Raw genomic sequence first — 22995 nt, 5'->3', positions numbered from 1 at the left:
CTGTTGCTGAGGAGGTTTGTCTCTGCCAGCCCTGCTCCCTCCTCTAGGATTGATGATAAAAATAAAAATAGAAAAGTCTTTTAAAGATTCTCTCACATGGGGCTGCGGTTCATGGTCCCACCAGATCCTCCTCCACCCCTCGGCCTCTGAGTGGGAGGGAGGGGGCCTGGGGAGTCGACTCTGGGAATGAGTTGAGCGGCTGAGAAGATGGAGAGCAGAGGGGGAATGTTTCTATTAGGCCGCGGGAGTGTTTGCTTTTCTTCTCCAAGAACTGGTTGTGGTCATGTAAATCACCCTGGAAGAAAATCAGAGGGTCCCCAAATGCATCTGTTGGTTTTGGTTTTTATAAAAAAGAAAGAAAGAAAGAAAGATGAAGACAACAGTCTTCTTGGTCGGCTTAAAAGTATTTTAATCATCAATGAACAAGGGAAGAATAAACTCCTGGAGCAGGCAGGAATGTGGCCAGGGGACATGAGAAGGCAGGCTCAGTGGGACTACAAGTTCCCTTACCATCTGGGTCTCTCCACACAAGGCCAGCCCATGCATAGGGCTTGTGTGCAGGCTTTGGGGTACCTGCCAGGTCCCACTCCTATGGGGACTGCCCCCCACCCATTTAGGGCTGGATGTGTGGTGAGGCCTGGGGAGCAGGTAGGGGAGAGTCCAGGGGGTCCCGTCTTTGGGTATAGGCAGGGGATCTGTGAGAATGTGTGTGTGTGCTTGCTCATACCTGGGTGTGTGTTAGGCATTGGGGGGACTAAGAGACAGTGGGTATATGTATTTGTATGAATACGTCTGTGTATTGTATGCAAGTGATTTGAGTGTGATAGGAGCATGTGTGGTTGTAAAGCTTATGGTTGGGGTTGGGTTGTATGTGGGATTTGATGTAGAATAAGGGTCTCTGTGCAATTGAGTATGTACGTACTGGGGATGTGGTTGGGGAACTTCCCTCATGACTCAGTTGGTAAAGAATCCGCCTGCAATGCAGGAGACCCTGGTTCGATTCCTGGGTCGGGAAGATCCCCTGGAGAAGGGATAGGCTACCCACTCCAGTATTCTTGGGCTTGCTTTGTGGCTCAGTTGGTAAAGAATCTGCCTGCAATGTGGGAGACCTGGGTTCGATCCCTGGGTTGGGAAGATCCCCTGCAGAAGGGAAAGGCTACCCACTCCAGTATTCTGGCCTGGAGAATTCCACGGACTCTATAGCCCATGGGGTTGCAATGAGTTGGTCATGACTGACCAACTTTCACTTTGGGGAATATAGGGTAGAAATAGACATAATACCCATGGTATACCCCATGTATACCACCTATTAACACCCACAGTGTACCCAGACACCCTTAACACCACACTCACATGCACATCCAATACATGGCCCCAGAGCACACTCTCAAACACACTCCTCCAGTACATGTGCATGTATGTGTATGTGTGGTTGGGTTGAGTGAATGTGCATCTGTTTATGTGGGGTATGAGTTTGAGTTTGGGGGTGGGTGCTCATGCTTTGTGCTTGTGGTGGGAGCAGTAGTTTGGGTGGCTGTTGTATGTGCAGTGTGTGTGTGTCAGGTGAACAGTCGTGCATTGGGCGTTGACTGTGTTGGGTGTGCATCTGTTTAGAGGAGTGTATCTGAGAATCTGTCTGCTGTATGTTCCTGGGTATTGGGTATGGCTTTGGATTTGTGTGTGTGTTAGGCATGTGGTGGGATGTTGGATGTGCACTGGGAGTGTGTGTGTGTGTGTGTGTGTGTGTGTGTGTGTGTGTGTGTGTTGGATGAGGGAGTAGGGCTTGTACTGGCTGCGAGAAATGAACTCCTGCACAAGCCAGGCTGTGATTTGAACCCAGGAGCCAGGTCAGCCAGCATGTCCAGGAAAGCAGTGGCGTATAGGGAAGGGAGGGCAGAAGGAAGTGAGTGTGAATGTCGGGTGGAAGTGGAGACTTGGTCCTGCCGGCAGAGGGTGGAAGAGAGAGCAGGCCTGGAAGCTGCCCTAGGAGGGGCAGTATCGCTAACAGCACTCTCTCAGGTTCTCACGGGGCCCCTGAGAAAGGCAGCCCCTTCCTGAGGCTTCATGTTGGCCCCCAGGGCTCTGAGCTGCCTGCAGTAGACCGACTGCTTGACTTGGGTCCTTCTGGCACTCTGGGATGCAAGAGGGCAGAGGTTGTTACCCTGTTTGGCAGATGAGAACACCAGACCAGAGAGGAGGGAGGGAGTGGCCCGAGGCTCCTCCTCCTCTCCCTCCCCGGGAGGCGTCTCCCAGTAGCTGGGAGAGGCCTGCATCCTGGGGGCCTGGGGCCTAGGTGCTGAGTGTAGGTGGGCTGCCGCAAGTCCCAAAGCACTCCCTGGTGATGTCCCGAGGGCTTCACTGCATCCCCAAGAGGCGGGCGTTCTGAATTTCTCTGTGTGAGTGTGACCTAATTATATGCTAGAAATTTTGCAAAACCAAGAAGAACAGACTACTCAAACCACCACAGTGGAATGTTTTTTTTGGTCCTATTCCCATCCATGTGGGACACGGCACTTAGCACAATGTCTGGCACATAATAAGTGCTCAACAAGGGGTGAGTTCAGATTCATTGCTGGGGGACTTCCTCGGTAGGGAAGACTTCTCTTAGTCTTCCAGTGGTTAAGATGCTATGCTCCCAATGCAGGGGGCCTAAGTTCGATCCCTGATCAAGGAGCTAGATCCTGCATGCTCCAACTAAGACCCTGTGCAGCCAAGTAAATAAATATTTTAAAAAATTCATTTCCAGGATTTTAGTGTGAGAAGGGTGCAAGCCCTGGATCAGTCCAGGCCTCATCTCAGATGAGGTCTTTACTTCTGCATGCCTCGAGTTCTCACTGGGGTTATTGAGATGATTATTAACAATAATGAGCACTGATGAATTTAATATTCGGGCTAAGAGATTTCCCATGGTTCCGGGCATGTCATTACGGTCGATTTTCACAGCCGTCTTATGGTCCATCATGAGGATTGTAGTGCATCTACTCAGCCTTTCTCCCACTATTGGATATTTGGGTTGTTTCTAATCTTCCTCTATTCGTATTTTGTAATAGGAACGTTTCATTACCATCTTCTTGAATAAAGCTTGTCTGAGCTCCAGCCTGATTGGGCACCCAGAACCCAGATATCAGAGGGCAATGGAACCTATCTCTGTGTGAGTCACTGTTCGTTCTATCCACAGTCACATCTAAACCTCCAGCCCCTGAGGCAAGACTTTCCCTGTCCTGAGCCCTGTGTTCCCCCACACCATCTCCTTCCTGCCCAGGCCTACTGCAGAGAAAGGCCAGGGGAGCTCACATGCTAATGTGTTGATGGGCTGAGCTCCCTCTGGTGCTAATGGCTGAAAACATCACCAGGATTTGCAGTGGGTCAGTTCCTAAGTCAGAGTCTGCAGTCCCCACCCAGTCTGAGCATGCACAGCTGAAAGAAACTGGATTCTTCCTGAAATAAAATTGAACCCAGATTCCCCAAGACCAGCAGAGGAGACAAAACCTTGTGAGGTGGGCTCAATCTCATGGCCCTGGCTTCTGTCCCAGAGTTGAACCCTCCTTTAGGGGTCCCTGGCTGCTCTGCCCCATATCAGTCCAAGGAGGCATGGCTTCCCAGTCGGTGCCATGGCTCAAGGGTGGGCCACAACCTTCCCTAAATGCCCCAGAACGTCTGCTTTGCCCCTTCCTAGATGGATGACTTGAGTGGGGTGCTGCTCTGTAACTCTATTTATGCCTCTGTAATATGGAAATGATAATAACAACAGCAGTAATACCTACCTTGTAGAGTTGTTCTGGGGATTAAAACACTTATTACATGTAAAACACTTGAAACAGGACTCAACACATGGTAATCACGGAGTAAGTGTTAGCTGTCGTTGTTGTAGCTCAAACATGACTTAATTTGTGCAATCACATTTCTAATGAGGAGCTCGTACCCAGTATGTATCAAGAACTCACACAATTCAAAAAAATGAAAAAGGTAAATAACCTAAGTCAAAAATGGGCAAAGGACTTGAATAGACATGTCTATTCAAGAAGATATACAGATGCCCGAAAGCATATGAAGAGGTGTTCAACATCATTAACTGTCAGGGAAACGCAAGTTTGGACGCTAATGAAATACTATTTCACACCCACTAGAATGGCTGTAATGAAAAAGATGGGCACTAACAGGTGCTGACAAGGACATGGACAAGTTGGAACCCTCGTACACTGGTGAACAACAGTCTGACACTTCTTCAAACAATTCAACATAGAATTACCATGTGATGTAGCAATTCTGCTCCTGGATATATACCCCAAATGAATGAAAACATAGGTCCTCACAAAGTTTTGTACACGAATGTTCCTGGCAGCGCTATTTGTGATAGCTAAGAAGTGAAAGTGCCCTAAGCGCCTATCAACCAGTGAACAGAACGCGATGCGCCCGCACAATGGAACATCATTTAGCCGCAGAAGGAATGCAGCAGGGGCGCAGCGGCGTGAGCGAACCTCGAGAACACTGTGCTCGGCAGCAGAAGCCAGCCACAGAAGACCGCACGGTGGATGATGCTGGCTCCATGAGGTTTCCAAAATAGAGAAGCCTATAGAAAGAGAAAGCAGATTCGTGGCTGCCAAGGGTTATGGAGAGGGGGGAATGACTGCTGATGGCTTAGGGGATGGGGTTTTCTTTTAGGGTGATGAAAATATTCCAAAATTGATTGTGGTAATAGTTGCGCAACTCTGTGAATATACTTCAAAACCACTGAATTGTGTGCTTCGAATGGATTAATTTTATGGTTATGTGAATTACATCTTAACAGAGCTGTGGAAAAAAAAAAAAAAAAAGACTTTACTAAAGGCTCATGGAATACCACAGGGAAGCAGACAGAGAGAATGACATCACCCAGAAAACCTGGCCCCCTCTCAGCACTCCTCCTGCTTTGCTTTCACAGGGCAGAGGCCATCTCTTCCTCCTCTTGTCAGAGCAGCTCAGCAACTTCCGAACTCCTGCAGGCCTGTCCGCAGAAGCCAGGCCCAGAGCTGCGGTTGCGCTGAAAGGTGGTGTGGCCAAGTGGTGGGAGCCTGAGCTGGGATAACAGAAGTGTGGCAGCGTTGTCACAGGACAAGCAGAAGTCGTGGGCATACTGTGTGGCCCAGAGCAGGGGTCCACATACCGTGGGTAGCCCTCCGCCACCGCCGCTTACTGCCACGAGAGCCTCCCCGACTCCCCCTCCCATTATAGACGAGGCACTACCAGTGACACCTGCTCACTGCTGCACCCACACCCCAGTTCTCCAATTAGAGGCGTGTACAGACAGCACCGTTGTTGAGAAGGTCAAAGTCCAGTGTTGATGTGAGCAGGGAGGTCCTCAGAACTCACCCTGAGCCCCGCCTTCAGATGCGGCATGCCAGAGACAGAAGGGACCCTTGAGACCATCTTCAGGCCCTTCCTATTTACTGACTGCACAGCACGGCGTGCAGGATCTTAGTTCCTCAACCAGGGATTGAAGCCATGCCCCCTGCAGTTGAAGCACAGAGTTTTAACCACTGAACCACCAGGGAAGCCCTCCTTTATTTTATAGACGATTAACTGAGGTCCAGAGAGGGGAGGAGGTATAGTGGAAAAGAGGAATTCAGTTTTTGTATTCGGGTCCCAGTCAGCCAGGAACTGGGCAAGAGTCATCTTCAAAAGGTGGCATTGTTGAGAAGGTAAAAGTGAGCAGACCTAGGGTCCGGTTAAAACTCGGAAGCTGGAGGGGAGAGTTTCAGCCCCTGATTCAACAGAAACCAGCCCTGTGCAAAGAAGCAATGAGAGACAGGCCAGCAGGGAGGAGTTGGAGAAGCAGGAGGATTCTGTCCTTAGAGTTTTTAAAAGTAAATATTTGTAAAAGTTTTAAATGCTTGTTGCAGAAAACATGGAAAACACAATAAGCATAGATTTGTAAGAAAACCAAAGTCCTCTCTACAGCTCCCTCACAAAGAGACTCTCAAGTCGGACCTCTTTGGACTGTTCCTGGCTTCTTAAGGGAGATGGAAATGGACTTTATGAAACGTATTTCTAACAAGAAATTACCGTCATTCTGCTCTGGTTATCCCTGGCAGTCTGGCTTGGCCCGCACGAAGGGAGAAGCAGACAAATAGAATTTGCCAGACCCAGTTCACCTAGTTTGTGTTCCAAAATGTACGGTCATTCCGAAGATGATGAAAACCTATTGTGTTGCAAGCGGTTAGCAAAGATGTCTAAGTGAGCCTGCGGGGTGGTGCAGTGCTGGGGATTAGATGTGTTGATGGGGAATTGCCTGGGGCAGGGCCTGAGAAATGGGACCTTACAGAGAAATGCAGGAGCAGTCGGTGAGAGGTGAAGTAGAGCTCGGGACCCAGGAGTCAAGAGCTAGTTCTCTGTGGATGTAGGAGGAGACACAGGGGCCTCAGATGAGGACCCACTGTCGTGACCACCTTCAGCCCACACTGAGCCCGGAGCTGCTGCCTTTTTTCTGGGTGTGAGAAGAGTGCCCCTGAGGCCAAAAGTCAGGGAGCAGTGGGCTGGGAGTCTGGAGTCTGGGCTGTCTGTCATGGTGTCACCGTTGACTTGCCTGGGCAGCCTTGACCCAGTCTCTGCTCCTTCCCCAGCCTCAGTCTCTCCATCTATGACATGGGCAGACTTGTTTTAACCCCTCTTCCAGTCAGACCTGTGATTTTAAGAAGAGCTTTTCTCTCTTTACCCAAGGGTGAGGGTTGGGGAGGGGGGGCTGACATGGGTGGCTGACCCCAATTGAACAGATTGTTTTAGTCGGCAAACATGCCCCGAGCCCCTGCTGTGAGTACAGTCCACTGCTGGGCCCTAGGTGAGAGGCCAGCTGGTGGGACCAGCACCATCCCACATCTGACTCACATCCCCAGTGGTGGGAGAGAGGGACCAGAGGCAGAGAGTTACAGTCCTAAGTCCTAGGGATTGTGGTGAAGGAAGGACAGGGCTGGCTGGGGGATGCCAGAGGAGCCTTGCCCTAACAGTAGGGGACTCCAGGAAGGCTCCCTGGAAGAGGTGGCATGTGAGCTGAAACCTGGCATATTGGCAGGATTTTGCCAGGCAAAGGGGCAGGAGAAGGGCACTCCGGGTAGAAAGCGACAGGAGCAGAGGCACATCATTGCAGGCTGCGTGGAGAATGACGCTGCTTTCTGGCATTCAGGAGTGCTGGGGCAGCAGGCCTGCTCATACTCAGAAGTGGAATGCCCTGCCATTTCTTGGTCTGTCATTTTTTTTTTTAATTTAAAAGTTTCATTGAAATATAACTCACCATGAGATTTATCATTTTAAAGTATACAAATCAGTGTTTTGAGTATATTCACAAAGTTGTGAAACCATTTTCACTGTATTAATTCCAGAACGTTTTCATCACCCCCCAAAATAAACCTTGTATCTATTAGCAGTCACTTCCATCCTCCCCTCCACCCAGCCCTTGGCAACCGCTGGTCTACTTTCTGTCTCATGAATCTGCCTATTCTGGCACTGCACGTAAGTGGAATCATACAATATGTGGTGCTTTGTGTCTGGCTTCTTTCACTTGCCATGATGTTTTCAACTGTGTGGATCACAACAAACTGTGGAAAATTCCTAAAGAGATGGGAATACCAGACCGTCTTACCTACTTCCTGAGAAACCTCTTTGTGGGTTAGAACTGGGCAAGAAGCAGCAGTTAGAACCAGACATTGAACAAAGGACTGGCCCAAAATTGGGAAAAGAGTACATCTAAGCTGTATATTGTCACCTGCTTATTTAACTTATATGCAGAGTACATCGTGCTAAATGCCAGGCTGGATGAATCACAAGCTGGAATCAAGATTGTTGGGAGAAATATAGACAACCTCAGATATGCAGATGATACCACTCAAATGGCAGAAATCGAAGAGGATCTAAAGAGCCTCTTGATGAGGGTGAAAGAGGAGAGAGACAAAGCTGACTTAAAATTCAACATTCAAAAAACTAAGATCATGGCCCCTGGTCACATCACTTCATGGCAAATGGAAGGGGAAAAAGTGGAAACGGTGACAGATTTTATTTTCTTGGGCTCCAGAATCACTGTGGACGGTGACTGCGGCCATGAAATTAGAGGACAGTTGCTGCTTGGAAGAAAAGCTATGACAAACCTAGACGGTGTAGTTAAAAGCAGAGACGTCACTTTGCCAACAAAATCCTTATAGTCAAAGCTACAGTTTTTCCAGCAGTCATGTACAGATATGAGAGTTGGACCATAAAAAAGGCTGAGCACTGAAGAATTGATGCTTTTGAATTGTGGTGCTGGAAAAGACTCTTGAAAGTCCCTTGGACAGCAAGGAGATCAAATCAGTCAACCCTAAAGGAAATTAACTCTGAATATTCATTGGAAGGACTGATGCTGAAGCTCCAATACTTTGGCCATTTGATGCAAAGAGCAGACTCATTGGAAAAGACCCTAATGCTGGGAAAGATTGAGGGCAGGAGGAAAAGGGGACGATAGAGGATGAGACGGTTGAATGGCATCACTGACTTAATAAATTTGAGCAAACTATGAGAGATAGTGGAGGACAGGGAAGCCTGGAGTGCTACAATCCATGGGGTTGCAAAGAGTAGGACATGACTGAGCAGGTGAACAACAGTGTTTTCAAAGTGTGTCCACGTTGTTGGCATTTCATTCCTTTTTATGACTGGATAATATGCAATTGTATTGATAAACTATTTTTGCTTATTCATCACTTAATGGGCATTTGGGGTTTTTCTATTAATATATGATTAAATAGATTTTAAAAATTAAACTTTTATTTTGAAATACTTACTGACTCACATGTAAGAGTAAGAAATGGTAGATCCCATGCAGTCTCCTATCTCATTTGGCCCTTATAATATAAACCTACAGTGAGGGAGTGTTAACTGTTTTCCAGAAGACAACTCTGGACCAGAGAGGCTCAGTACCATGCCTAAGGGCAGGGACCAGTCAGCAGGGCTGGGACTGGAACCCAGTTCCGCCCACTCTAGAGCCTGCAGTTCATCCAGCTGGCTCAGAGGCGGGTCCCCAGACATTCAGCCGAGGCTGCAGAGAAAGATGTTGAAGGCCCATTTGCTCCTTCTGGGCGCTCTGGGGCTGTGACTGGGGAGTGAAATGTAACATGTGCAGGCTGTGGCTCGGACCTGCCCATGTGTCCTCTACCCCAGGAGTGGGCTTGTGTCTGCTGTTCACTTAATCCGGACACTCGGTCTCCTGAGATTCCTCCTCAGTCATCGCTGATCACCACGTGTGAAACAGCCTGATGATGTCACTCTGTGAGGAGGCACTCCTCGTTGCATTCCAGGGGGTGGGCCTGGGTCCCCTGATGCAGACACAAATATCATGGGTCACCATCCATATCATCCTTGATCCTCAGATCCCTTCAGAGGCCACCATGTTGTTCCTGTGTATTTGTGTGGAAACTGAGGTCAGAGGGAGGTCCTTCACCCGCATATCATAGGTTGAGGCCAAGTGTCAGACCCAGACCTGACTCAGGTCTTTCTGGCTCCACAATGAGGATAGGAACATCCCCAGATCTTGTTAATGCAGGGGAGCTCACCCAAAGCCACGTGCTGAATTACGAAGGAAGTCTAATTCTCCTGCAGCCTGAATCTGCCTATAAAGTGTCACTGGTCCCTGTGACTTTTTTTTTTAATTTAACAAAACAGAGTAGTCTAAAGCTAAAGTATAATGTATCAAGAGGTAGAGAGTAGAAAAAAGGAATAGTAGAGAGAAGAAAAAAAGGGAAAGTTACCTCTAACTATAGTGCTCAGAAATAGCCACTGTTTAGCACTTTAGAGTATTTCTCCGCATATGTGATAATTATACTCTGTACTGGAATGCAGTCATCCTAGATGTGTGTCTGGTAACTTGCTTTCTTTACTGGAGTGTATTTTGGACACCTAGCCATTTGCATTTAGCCGAGTGAATGAATGAATGAGGAAGTGTATGAATGGCTGGGCAGCTGTCTTGTGCCTCTGGACAAGTCAGGCTTTGTGAACTCTTTCCAGACTGCTTTTCCAGAGCTGGGAGCCTCCATCTCCATCTTGCCGCTGAGTCCCTGTCCTCTGTGACCTGGGACCTCAGTTTCTCCGCACAGGCGTCACGGGTGGCAACAGTTGGTTATAGGATAGAGCCTGGTGCTGACTGTCCACAGCCCTGGGGCTGGGCAGCACTAGACTTCTGTCTCCATCCTTGCAATGCCAACAAAGATGCTGAAGTCCAGAGGGGTTAGGTGATTTGTGCCAGTCACAGAGCGGGAGGGGTATCGGGATTTGAACTCGAGCCTGGATGACTCTAGAGTGCTCTGTACCCCAGAGTCAGCATGCCCCAGGAGTCCAGAGAGGTCAGAAGTGGGGTCAAGGCAGCCATGCACTCTTCGGGCAGTTGTAATGTCCCCCATCTGTAACACAGGGGCCTCTTGGGGATGGCCAGTTCTGACTTTGTGTGAGCCTCAGGTCCCCAATGCTGCCCAGCCCAGTGACCTTGCTTTTACCGCTGAGCCGAGGTAGACGAAAGGAGTCTGGCCAGGACCTCCCCCAGAACCTCTGCAGAGGAGCCACCATCGGTCCTGAGCCCTGGAGTCTGAGGGAATTCCAGGCTGAAGGAACAGCATCTGCGAGAGCATGGTAGAAAGTCCCAAAAGCCCAAGTCGTCAGTGTAAGTGGAGAGGAGAGAGGGAGAAAGGATCTTGGAGAGTTTGGAGAGCCAGCCACAGCTAGATTCAGATGGTGGGAGGCTGGAGATGCCAGGCTGAGGGCCTTGGGTATCCTGCAGGCAGTAGGAAGCCATCGATGGGTTTTGAGCAATGTCGGGGGCAGATTTCAATTTATAAAACTCTCTGGCTGCAAGGCAGATGATGGATTTGGGGGGCAGTGGCCAGCATAGAGACAGGCCAGTCAATTAGGAGAGTGGCAGGACTGGCATATAACTGGCACTGCCATGGAGAGTGAGCAGTTAGAAGACCTCACCTGGGCCTTACCCAGGCTCCCAACTTGCTTCCCCCAGGACTGAGCTGGAAACTCAGCCATCCGTCCTCAGCCTCTGCTGGCAGGGGCCCCAGCTGGGCCCAAGTGCAAGGCAGAGATTTTTTGCCTATAAATTATTGGTGCCCAAGTCATAGCTGAGTGGCTCAGCACAATGGCATCCTTCTCTTTTTGTCCTCCTTAATTTTAGGAGCCAAAGCTAAATGTTTTAATTTTATATTATTCCTGACATAATGCTAATGAGTTCCAGGTGTCTCTGAGCTGCTCTGCACAGCCAGGCATCTGGGTGGGGCCCTGCTCCCCAGGATGCCCCTCTGCCACCCCCTCGCTTCTCAGTGAAGTGCTTTACAGCGTGTTCCTCCTGAAGGACCCCTTTCTGCTTTATCATATGGTTGTAATTTTTTTCAGTTTACTGAGTTGTTCTTCCCTGTGGTGACCACAGGGTGATTCTCTCCTTGCTCAAGGGATGGAGAAGTCCCATGAGAACAGGGCAGCCTGTCTGGCCCAGCAGAAGGCACGCTTCCCTATCAGAGCCTGGGGCACCCCACACGCAGGTGAGGGGCGGGATGGCTCCCCCAGACTCTTCCAGCACTTTCCAACCTGTGTTGGACTGAACATCCGGAGATGTGGGGTTTAGGGGAAATAAACACTCTGGGGGGATCTGAAAGACAGTGTGATGGCTGTTATGGCTAGTATCGTTATTTTCTGGTGACGTGAACCATCTGATTCTGTGTTTCTAGTCATTTCTTTCCCGTGACCCAATGTGTCCCAGACTGTAGACCAGTCTGCCTTTTGTTGACCGCCATATGAGGCTCCTCTGTCTGTGGAATTTTCCAGGCAAGCATACCGGAGTGGGTTGGCGTTTCCTACTCCAGGGGGTCTTCCTGACCCAGGGATCGAACCTGCGTCTCTGCGTCTCCTGCACTGCAGGCAGATTCTTCACCCGCTGAGCCGTTGGGGAAGCTCCTGATGGGGTAGGCAGCGGTCTCTCTTTACGTCAGGTCTGAACCTGGAGTCTAAACACGTGAATGTGAGGGAAGAAAATGTAAGTTGAAAAATTGTCCTTGAATTCCCTTGTCTCTGAACCCCCATATACTGGGTAATTCACACATCTCAGGCAGTTCCCAAACCACTGCCCCAGTTCTGGGGGCAAAGGGGGCTTGCACTGAACCAAGGGGTCCTCAGAGTCATTTCTCATCCTGGCACCTTCTGAGGCATTCAGCTTCCCGCCCCATCTTTGGCCAGAGCCCACCCATCGCCTGTCCACCTGAAAGGCTACTTCAGGTCCAGCTTAGACTCAACATCTGGGCATGGGACCTCCTAAGATATCCAGAGTCCTGCCCGTGGGTAACCTCAGCCCTGCCTGGGAGGAGCCCTGCTTCAGGGCTTACCACAAACCTAGTTTTCTTTCCCACAAGCCTGGCCCCAGAGTGAAAGGGCCCCCCACTTTGAGGGAGCCTTGACATCTTCCCGGGTCTTGCTTTCCCCCAGGGACCCATTCCCAGCCGGACATCTTTGTGGGAGAGAATACAGAATGCTTTGCTCTTCTTCTCAACTAGGCCTCTCCTGGACTGTACTAACTCAGGAGGCTCCCTGCCCTGTCCCACACTTCCCTGAAGGCTCATTTGTTTATTGCTTGCTTCTTTCATTCATTAACAGATACTCACACAAGCCCACCGTGTGCCAGGCCCTGTGCTGGACACTCTCAGATGGATTTATGGCAGACAATCATTTGAAAATAGTCAATGCACGCCTCATCTCTGTCTTCAGATTTCTTTCCATTTGTCCCTGAGACCTGAGATTTTGAAACCCAAAAGCCAGGAGCTCACCCCTGTCTGCTCCGCTGTCTGCTAAGTTATCTCCTCCCAGAGGCACTGGGCAGGAGGTAGAGTGCTATTACGGCTCCCAGGACTCCTGGCCCAGGGGACTCCGTGTCTGAACCTGCTTGGTACCTGCTCACAGCTGGAGGTCTCACAGCTGTGGGCCAATTGGGGGTTGCGGGGCATGGGCAGTGGCTTCCAACTACCAAGAAGCCCCAGAGAGAGCCCGTGAGCCCTGGTCCTGCCTCTGGCAGGATTACTGTGATGTAGTAGGGCCAGGAAACAGAGATGTTCTGCAGACTGAGGTGCCTGGCCACCAGAAGGGTTTGCTGTGTCTCTTCCCTGCATCTCATCCCTTCCATAGGTTGGATTTCATTTGTTTTTGTTGTAGTTTGTATAATTGGTTCCTAATGGCAATCGAGATTCCTTCCCGAGCTTGAGTGTGAGAGCTAGGCTGTCACCTTTGCTTCCATCCACCTTTATTAAGGAGTCCAGGCACTGGGTTCCATCAGTGGCAGGAGCATGTGATGTGGGCCATGTGGCCTCACTCTGTGTGGCCCTAAGTTGCCACCCCAGGGCCAGACATTTGGGGTCTCCCAGTAGGTCTGTGGGGGGTGGGAAAATGGTCCCACTGGGCCCCAGGTGTCAGGCCCAACCCAATTTAGATACTGAGGATATCCCTGAAGGTGACTTGGGAACCACATTGCACTGTCCTGGTGAACACACAGTCACTTGGCTCTGTTCCTGAGCGCCTCGGATGGGTCTCTCACCTCCTCTCCCGGAGGGCACCCGCTGGCTGAGCACAGCCCTCTCTGATCGCGCTACCCCCAGCCCCACCATGAGCAGAGCTACACACAGCAGTGGTCTGGCCCAGCCCGCCCCCTTCCAAGGGGCCCAGAGCCACACAGGGTGTTCCTGGCGGGGACTGAGCCCCAAGGGTGCGTGGGGCAGATTGCTTTCACCCACCTGTGGCCTCAGAAAAGAACGTGGCATCTGCACATTTGCCATGATTCCTGTTGACCTGACATGAGGTTTTCTTTCAGGTGATGGATGAAATGTCTTGGATCTTCTTTCTCCCCAGGCAGCCCTGGGATGCTGAGGGTTGTGCAAGTCTTAATTCCTGCAGCCCCACCTTTGCACTCCCAATCCTGGGTAGGCGGCCCCCGAAAAGGCAAGTGACTGGTTGAAGGTCACACAGTAACCTGTGACAGGGCCAGGGCTGGAGTCAGATCTTCAGACCCTAACATTTTTCATATCATGGACCCATGCCCTGCTGTTTCTTGAAATTCGGGAGAGAGGCTGAAAGAGGAATTAACATCTTCTGAGCACCTGTCCTGTGCCCAGGACTAAGGCCACATGTCTACAATAGGCTCCTGAGACCAGGAGTGCCACCCCCTTTGCAGGGAGCACACTGAGGTTCACAGGGGCCAGGAGGAGGAGGAAGTGGACTTGAGCCCCTGCCGGTGGGCACAGGGCTTATCTGGGGGAGGACTGAGGCTGGAGAGAATGTTTTCATTCGTTGTACATCTCGGTCCCTGCCCTCTCCTCCTGGGGCAGCACTCACCTCCCTCTCCCCCAGCTCTTAGAGTCAGACGTTGATCCCTCTGGAGATGTGTTTCCTCAGCAAATGTTCCAGATGCTTCAGCTGTGGAGGTGGGATGGGCTGCCGTGTAGCTTTCCCACCTGCCTGCCTCCCCTATGGGAAGTGAGCTCCTAAAGGCCAGGCAGCACCCGGCAAGGCCCAAAGGGTGTATCGTGTCCACACAGAGGACAACCGGTGAGAGACAGGCAGTCTGGGCATCGGTGCACCAGGGTGGTGTCCAGATGGTCAGAGAAGGGCAAAAAGAGTTTAGGGATAACCGGGCATAGGAGGAGGGGAGAGCTGGGGCTTGAGACAAGCCCAGAGGGCAAGGAGGACTGGACAGGCAGAGGACACTGCAGGGGCAGAAGTCTGCCCCTGGAGGTTGGGAAGGGGGCGTGGGCAGCAGGCTAGAGGTCAGCGGGGCCAAAGGGTGGCCTGCGGCCTGTCTTGGCATTCTCTCCAGCTACATGGTCCCTCCCCAAAGCCAAGCCAATGCAGCAGCCATGGGAACGTCAGGAGATACATGGGGCTCAGCCGGGTCTTCTCTCCCCTCCCCTCGCCCCATCTCCTGGGTGGCCTGGAACCAAGCAGAAGCAGGTGGGAGCGTGGCTGTCCATGGGTCTGGCTGTGTCAGATGTCGAGGTGTTGGTGTGAGGACACGTCCTTACCCACTGGCCTCTTGGAGGAAGTCTTTGCTGGATATTGTCTCCGGGTGTCTCTCCCCGTGCATGCACAGACCACCATGAGGCCGTCTGTGTTCTGTGTCTGATCTGTGAGCCAGTTTCTGCCTGTGCTGCACGTGGGGCTGTGCGTCAGTGCATCTAGAGTCTGGGGAGTTTGTGCATTTGTGCCTGTGGTGGGGTCTGGGGCTTGGGTGTCCTTGGCTATATGTGCGAGTGTGTGTGTGTGTGTGTGTGTGTGTGTGTGATAAATCATGGTGTGTGTGTGTGTGTATGGCATAAATCATGGGGTGTGTGTGTGTGTGAGTGCTATATGTTGGTGTCCTGGGCTTCTATGTCTTTGACATGTGGCTTGCTTAACAGGAGAGGTGTCAGAGTGTGTGTGTGTGTGTGTCTGCATTTCCGGTTCTGTGGCTGGTGACTTGCTCTGTGTGTGTGCGTGTGTGTGTGTGTACGTGTCAGTCTTTCTGTGCAGTCTGCCTTCTGCTGGTCCAGCCCCTGAGCTGAGCCTCTTTCCACACCTCAAGCCGTGTGCCCCCGCTCAGCACAGGGAGCCCCCCGGATTCCACCTGTCTACTTGGTGAGCAGACTCAACCTCGCATGTAGCTTCTACTCTGGGGGACTCCACACACCCTGGAAAGGTGGCCTAGCCCTCTTGGCCCTCTCTGGCTGGGAACAGAAGCCCATTTCTTGCCCAGACAGGGGCTTTCTGTGGGAGAAGGGCCCCGCCCAGAGCCTCCAGCGCAGGTCTGGTGAGGAAGAGATGGGAACCGCTGGCCCCACTCCCCTGGCTCGGGACGTCTCCTCTGGGAAGCAGGCCCGTGGCCTTCTAGCCCAGCCTCTCCCTGCTTTGTGTGCTTCCGCCGCTCCTCGACTGCCAGCCTCTCTGAACGATCATGAAGGCCTCGAGCTGAGAAATGCTCTCCTTGGATCTCATGGTGCCCCTTAGTTCTGGCTACCCAGGGCAGAGGAGCCCTAGAGGCAAGCGCAGGCCCCATCCCTCGTGAATGCAGGGTCTCTCTCACATAAGCTCCCTGGGCCTCCATCTTTGTCTCTGTAACAACGGGACTTGTTGTGCTGGCCTAAAGGGGCCAAGGAGATATGTTAAGGGGGAGTCTGGCCCAGCCTGGTATCTAGTAAGAGTGATAGCTGCTGTTACTGTCAGAGTCTCCCTCCTGCTCCCATCTGCCCATTCATTCACTCATTCAGAGGGGCTGTGTGCCTGAGGATGGACCAGACCCTCACAGCTCTCACAGGACACAGATCAGGCTGGTGCCCTCTGGCCTCACCTCCCAGGCCTCTCCACCTCTGTCCCTCCACTTCTTGCTTCCACCTGTCCCTGAGGACCTGTGAAGCATGAGGCTCTGAGAAGACCTCGTGGAAAACCCACGGGGTTCAGAGGACAGTAACTCCCGGGATGTGGGGTGAGCAGTGGATCCCAGCTCCCAGCTGGCTGGCCTGTCAAGCTGGCCAAATGCAGAATTATTTGATGTCTTGGAGAAGGGTCTGGCACCATGCAGCACTCCCATCCAAGTCATTGTTGAAAGTAGGTTAAAAGTTTGTACCAAAATGGGAAGTTGATCCCTGGATGGCCTGCCAGACTGCTGTAACCCAATATATTTTACCCTTAAACCAGAAATGTGTTTGTTTAGAAGCAAGTCACTGGCAAAGAACTGGAGGCATTTTCTCCTCTGCCCCGCCCGGGCGCCCTGTTCCCCCAAACCTCCTTACCCTTTGTGTCCAGATCCCCAGCCAGAGCCTGAGAAAGGGGCCCCCTCCTCCTGGGCCCATGGCAACTGCAGGGCAGAAACTTGACAGTCCTTGGGGACCTACTATGTCCCCATTCCCGTGCTAAGCGTGCCCTGTTATTTAATTCTAGCAGCCGTTTGCTGTGGCCCCATTTTAGAGAGGATAAAAGGGAGGGCAGAGATGGGACATGACTTGCCCAAGCTCGTGGTGGTCAGTGGCGGGGGCCCCAGTACAGACTTCTGTCTGTGCGCCCTCAGGGCCTTCGGCTGTGGGACAGTGTCCCACAGCTCACATGTGAGATGGGGCCCTTGATCCTCCCCCAGGGCCCAGAGGGAGAGAACAGGCGTGCCCGGCACCAGCTGGCTCTGTCCTGGAGCTGCCCTGAATGACCTTGCTCAGCCCTTTCACAGACGCGGGAAAGGCTCAGAGAGGGCGGCCCACAGAGGGGGGTGAGCCCAGCCCCGCAGATTCTGACGTCGGGCCCACGCCTTCCCCTTCCCCTGGGCAGAGCTGGAAGGGTCCCTGGGCTTGGCCTGGAAGGGAAGCTGGTGCCCCCTCCCCAGCTCTTGGGACGGCTCCGCTTGGTCTCTCATCTTCCGCTCTGGGTTCTGTGAGCTTCATGCAGCAGTAATGGATTGCAGTGGACTTTTTCAATTAGGTTCTGATTTTCCCCTGCCTGTTACTATAAAACTCCAGATGGTCTAGGGCTTCACGGTTCCTGGGGTATTTTCCCCGTTATTTGAATCTGCTTTTGTAACACGCCCCACATGTGGGAGCTGGGCCTTTCAAGGCTCTGTGCCTCAGATGGGCTTGCTCTTCTCTGCCGTGTCACCTCAGCTTTCCTTTGTGTGTGGTGGTTCTCCTCTTGGAGGCGCTGGGAGGAAGGAGGGCACCCCCATCTCCCAGCATCAACTCTGCATCCAGCGCTGGGCCTGGTCTTGCCTGGGAAAGGAACCCCGGATGTGAGCCCGGTTGGAAATGGTGGTCATAGTTCCTGAGAACCAGCCTGATTTTGGAGCTTTATGTAGGGTCCCTGAGGCAGTGACCAGAGCAGTCAGGGACGTATAGGCAGACTAGCACGTCCGCCAGGCCTGGGAGCCAGCCCAGGTCCGCCACTTACCGGCTGTGTGACGTCACTTCCAGCCAGTGACGTCACTTTTCTGAGCCTCAGTTTCTGCATCTGCAGAGTGGGGCCAGGAAGGAACCTCACCAGAAGAGTGCGTTGTCATGATTAACTGAAATGTCACACAAAGCACATCCAGCTCCTGGCTCCTGACAGGTGAATGAGCGGGCATCACCCAGTCTCTTATATAACTCTGAATTCACACCAGTTTCATCTTAGTAGATATTTTAATGTTTATGCATTCTAAGTAAATAGAAAAACTTAATACTCATTCATACATTTTTCTAGACTGTTCGATGTCTCTTCTTTTCCTTCTCTCCCCTCTGTATACCGCTTTACCCACAGTAGCCACCCTCTCTGTTGCCCATGGTGTATGAGCCTTTGCTCCTGGCCAGCTAAATCTGTTATGTTTGGTTATTTCAAGTTCATTCTAAATAAGAGGTGCTCGGGTAATTCTCTGGGTGCCCATGGTTGGCATCAGGGCTGTGGCCACAGAATACTGCATGTGCCCTGTGGTTCACAGAGAGCACCCTCCCGCCATGTGCCCAGGTGTGCCCACGTTATGCCCACGTTATGCCCTATTTACGGATGAGGAATCTGAGCTCTAGCATGTGAAATGAACTTGCTCAAGGTCATCCAGTTGGGAACTGTGGATTTGCACCCAGGCCACTCTGATGCTTGATGCTGAAATGCAGTGATGCAGGTGTGGAGGGGCAGATACCACCAAGCTGTCACTAGGGGCCAGGTCACACCAGCCAGAATGCTGGGGCGAGCGTTTGTACCTGCTGAGACATGGGAGAGCCATGCAGGGTGTAACTGTGGGCAAGGGGGACTCAGACACCCCTATAGGCTTAAGGCTTTGCGTTAGGGTGTTAGGGGAGGGATGTCAGGAAGGCCCCACCCCATGGAAACATCATTATACCCTTGGGTCACCATAGCATCACCACAGGCCATCCTCTTCAGGGAAACTGAGACCCAAAGCCTGGGATGTGCCCATTGGCTCCATCTGTGCCCCAGCAAGACTCATTTTTCCATTCTTGCAGCATCTGTACCCCCACAACACAACAGTGATGGGGTGCCTCTCCCTGCTGCCCTCCAAGCCCCCACACAGTCAGTTAATGCATGGGGCCCCTTCCAGCCATTCCCCCACAAAAGGCTGCCTCACTCCCTTTGGAGGTTACACAAAGGGTACTCCATGGGCTTGGTGTGAAAAGAGTTTTAGGGCCACACCAGTCAATGACAAACACATCAACCAAGCATTCTTTACTCTGGAGTCAGCAGAACCTGACCTACACAGGTGTCTCCCTGAGGGCAAGTCAGGAGCAACTACCGCCACCACGATAACAGTGATAACATTTATGTCCTGTGTGACACGCACATGTGCACGTTGCCCCACCGCCACAGCTACTTTGTGAGTGGGCTCCTGACATCGCCATTTTGCAGAGAAAGAAACTGAGCCACAGAGAGGACATTGATTTGCTAGGATCACAGAGCCACCTGCTTTCCAGGCTCTGACACACCCACAGTGGAGGGCCTCAAATGCCAGTCTAAGGGGGCTGACTGGATGTCAGGAGGCACAGCGAGCCACGGAGGGTCCTGAGCATGGGTGACCTGGTTAGATTTACAGTTCAGAAAGAGATTCATAAAGCATTAAAATCGGAGGGGCCTTGGGGCTGTCTGGTGAAGCTGCCAGCTATAAGGCAGCAGAGAGGGGCTCATGAGAAACTCAGATGCCCCAGCTCTAGGATTCCAGACCAGGCCCTTCCACCTCTGTGAGTCCTGCTGGCTCCTGGCTCCCCAAGGTACGATGGGGGCTTGGAGGTGAAGCCCAGACAGCCCTGGGATAACTCCTCATCACAGGAGGTGCTGGGGCACCTGCTCCTCCAGACAGTTCCCTGGTCCCCATCTTGCTCCAGGCCCCAGGCCCAGGCTGACGCCCCTTAAATGCCCAAGCCAAGGGCTGGAGAGCACAGGGTGTGTTGAGAAAGTTAAGTCTGGAAATCAGGCGGGGGGAGGAAAGTGAAGGGTTAAGGCATAAGAATTGGGAACAGGACACTGGGGAGACTTGGGAGCCCACCATGCCCAGTGGGACATCACACACACTCACACACACACACCCTTCCAACTGGGCAGAGGGGCAGCAAGCCCAGGAACTGCCACCCCGGGCAGAATGCCGCTCCACTACTTACCTGCGCTGTGATCCCAAATGATGGCCACCATGACGATATTCAGCAAGAACCTGGTACCAAGATAAGCACTTACCGTGCGGTCCTCACAGCCTCCGAGGCTGGTAGAACTCACCGTTTTATCAGTGAGGAAACTGAGACTCAGAGAACTGAAGGCACTCATCTTGGATCGTTCGCAAGTGGAGCAGTCAAGAAACAAGCCCTGGTGGTCCCATATCAGGGTTCATGTCTGGAGCTGCTCTGCTGGTTTCCCCAGAGCCTCAGCTCCTGACAGTGGGAGAGGAATACTTGCCCCAAGGGCTGTGCAGAGGATCTGAGATCATGCTGGGGACAGTGCCAGGCCTAGCAGAGTGAACGCCCAGGTGCTGAACCCACGTGCATTCCCCTCCTCTCCTCTCTGCCTCTGTTAGCCCATCTCTGGGGTTGTCAAAGGGTGAGGCTGCAGGGACCTCGGCAGGCAACTGTGAGCAGAGCCCATATACGCTCATAGCGGGGATGCTGGCCCTGATGGGGGCGTTGCTCTGCCAGGGGTATCTGCGTCCTTGTCCCAGACCTGTCCTGCCCAGGCTGCCGCTGCTGCACCTGCTGCTACCCCTGATCCTACCTTGAGGGATGGGACCCCCATCGTGGTGCCTCGGCCAGATGCTTGTTATATACCCCAGCCTGGGACTCAGTTCTGAGAAGTTCCAATGGGAAGGGGGCGGACAGGACGAGCCAGGCCAACATACACGGGCAAGACGTGGGCACAGTGCACAAATGCAGCTGTGGGATACCTGGATGAGCACAAGGGAGGTACATGCACCCGTAGGCCCCAGAACCCTATTCTTAAGACCACTAGAGCATGTTTCTAACCCACCCTTTGCCCCCTGAGTGAAATGACAGCCCTGCCCCCAGGGAACTCCCAAACCCTCAGCCTGGAGGCCTGGAGAGAAGATCAGGGATGTACAGTGAAAACCTCAGCACAGCTCAGGGTGTGACCGAGGAGGAGCGGGAGGTTGAGGATGGCTTCTCCAAGGAGCCAGTGCTGGGGCGCCAAGAGTAGATGTCTGAGTGAGTGAAGAAAGGAAAGCCGTTCCATTCCCAGGGAACAGCTCCAGCAGGCCTGGGGGCATTCAAGTTCCCGACCCATTTGGGGTCTGATCACTCCCGTGGGGCTACAGCCTAACACGTGGGGTGTATGCAGATGGGAGAAGTGTCTGACTGTGTTGGAAGACTTCTAACACCAAGCTGAAGATTCTGAAAGATGTCTGAATTAAATTGTCAGCGAGTTGGAAGGGCAGGCGTCCCAGGAGGGTGGCAGCCCCAACGAAGGCTGTGGGGCTAGGGGTAGCTGTGCTGAGATGGACAACTGGCCAGACGGGCGCACAGGCCCCAGTGGGGAGATGATGTACAAGTCTCCAGAGTCGGGCGGACCGTCCCAAAGTCAGGAACAGCACACAGCATGTGAGGAGTTTACTGCCCCCCACCTCAGACGTCCACCCTCCCGGCAAGGGCCGGAGAGGAACAAAGGGACCAGCTGGGGGCCGAGAAGTAGCCTGCCCTTCAGCTGCTCCACCTCAGTATTCGTGAACCTGGCCCAGGCCTTGCAGGGGGTGGGGGCGTGGCTTGTGGCCTATTTACTCCCCAAACAGGATTTCCTTCTGGTTTTGATGCATGGAAAAGGCATAACATCTGGAAATAGGAAGCGGAACAGCTTCTAAAACCCAGCTGCGGGCACCTTGCCTTGGGCCAGCCCCAAGCAGAGCACGGCCTGCAGTTGTGGCCGGGCCTTCAAGGGACAGGCGCCGGGAGTGCCTGCCCCAGACCAGCCATTGTCTCTGAGTCCTTGTCTCACGTCTGTCCTAGCCTAGACAATGGAACCAGTGGCTCGAGAGAGGGAGCCCAGCCTCCTCTGATTTCTTCTTCTTAAGAGTCGCCTCCCCTGCCCCCCGCCCCTGGGAAGACAGGCCTACGTCCTGTCCCAACCCTGGGACCACCCTAGGAAGCCTCCGTCTCTGAGGTGGGGATGTTGGGGCCGCTGGCTTTTTGACTGTTGTGTGGTTAAACCTCCAGCATCACGCCTGGACGGAGGGAGCAGATGCAGGCCAGGGTACCTCCTCCTCCTGCCCGTGGCAAGCGCCTTGGGAATGGAAGGCGGACAGTGAGGAGAAGCAGGAAACGGCAGCCAGTCACATGGGGACCAGGGAATGCTCCTCGGGGCTGTGGGCCAAGGGTCTTGCAGGCTGACGGGGTGGACAGACTGTGACGAGAGAGATAAGACTTTCCTTGCTGAGTGTCTTGCAGGAACAAAGACTTGGCATTACCTGGCAGACCCCTGCTGCTGTGAGCCTCGGGTGGGGAGTCAAGAGGGGCCGGAGGTGTAGAGGGCTGGGTGTTTGAATGCCAGGCCCGCGGGGATTTAGGCGAGAGCAGCAGGGCCTCTTTCATACATCAGAGCCTCCTGGGGTAGCTGTGTAGAGGGTAGGGAGGAAGGAGTTTGAAGTTAGAGGACTCAGAGGGAAGAGATGGGAGCTGGGCAGAAGCTGCTAGAATCGGCACTGTCTGTGTTCCTCTCTGTCCACCCTCACCCCCACCAGGGACATCACATGTGTGTGCTGTGCCCACTGCATGCTCACTGCCTGGCGTGGGGCCTGGTGCATACTTGGGGCATCGAACAGATAAACAGCCAAATGATAAGTCAAAGACTCTGAGTTTACAAGTGTGGTCATTGTTCTGATCGCAATCAGCATCATGCCGTGTTCCAGGGGAGCAAAGCCCTTTGACAGTCAGTGTCCCACCCCTTGGGGCCTTTGTATCAGCCCTGGATGGTGGCTACACAGCTTTAAGTTTGTAGGCAAGGAAACAGGCACAGGCTTATCAAGGGCACTGCTCAGAGCCTCAC

The 22995-nt window shown here is 52.7% G+C and overlaps 1 protein-coding gene across 1 annotated transcript in view; it reads left to right on the top strand.

Moving 5' to 3' along the window:
- The window catches only part of GLIS1 (GLIS family zinc finger 1), a 250710-nt gene that overhangs the window by 204188 nt on the left and 23527 nt on the right, over positions 1 to 22995 (top strand). The gene's annotated exons all lie outside the window — the stretch shown is intronic.

This window comes from Capra hircus, chromosome 3 (assembly GCF_001704415.2).
Source record: "Capra hircus breed San Clemente chromosome 3, ASM170441v1, whole genome shotgun sequence".
In the NCBI taxonomy this organism is placed as follows: Eukaryota; Metazoa; Chordata; class Mammalia; order Artiodactyla; family Bovidae; genus Capra; species Capra hircus.
This window is presented reverse-complemented; position numbering and strand designations above follow the sequence as displayed.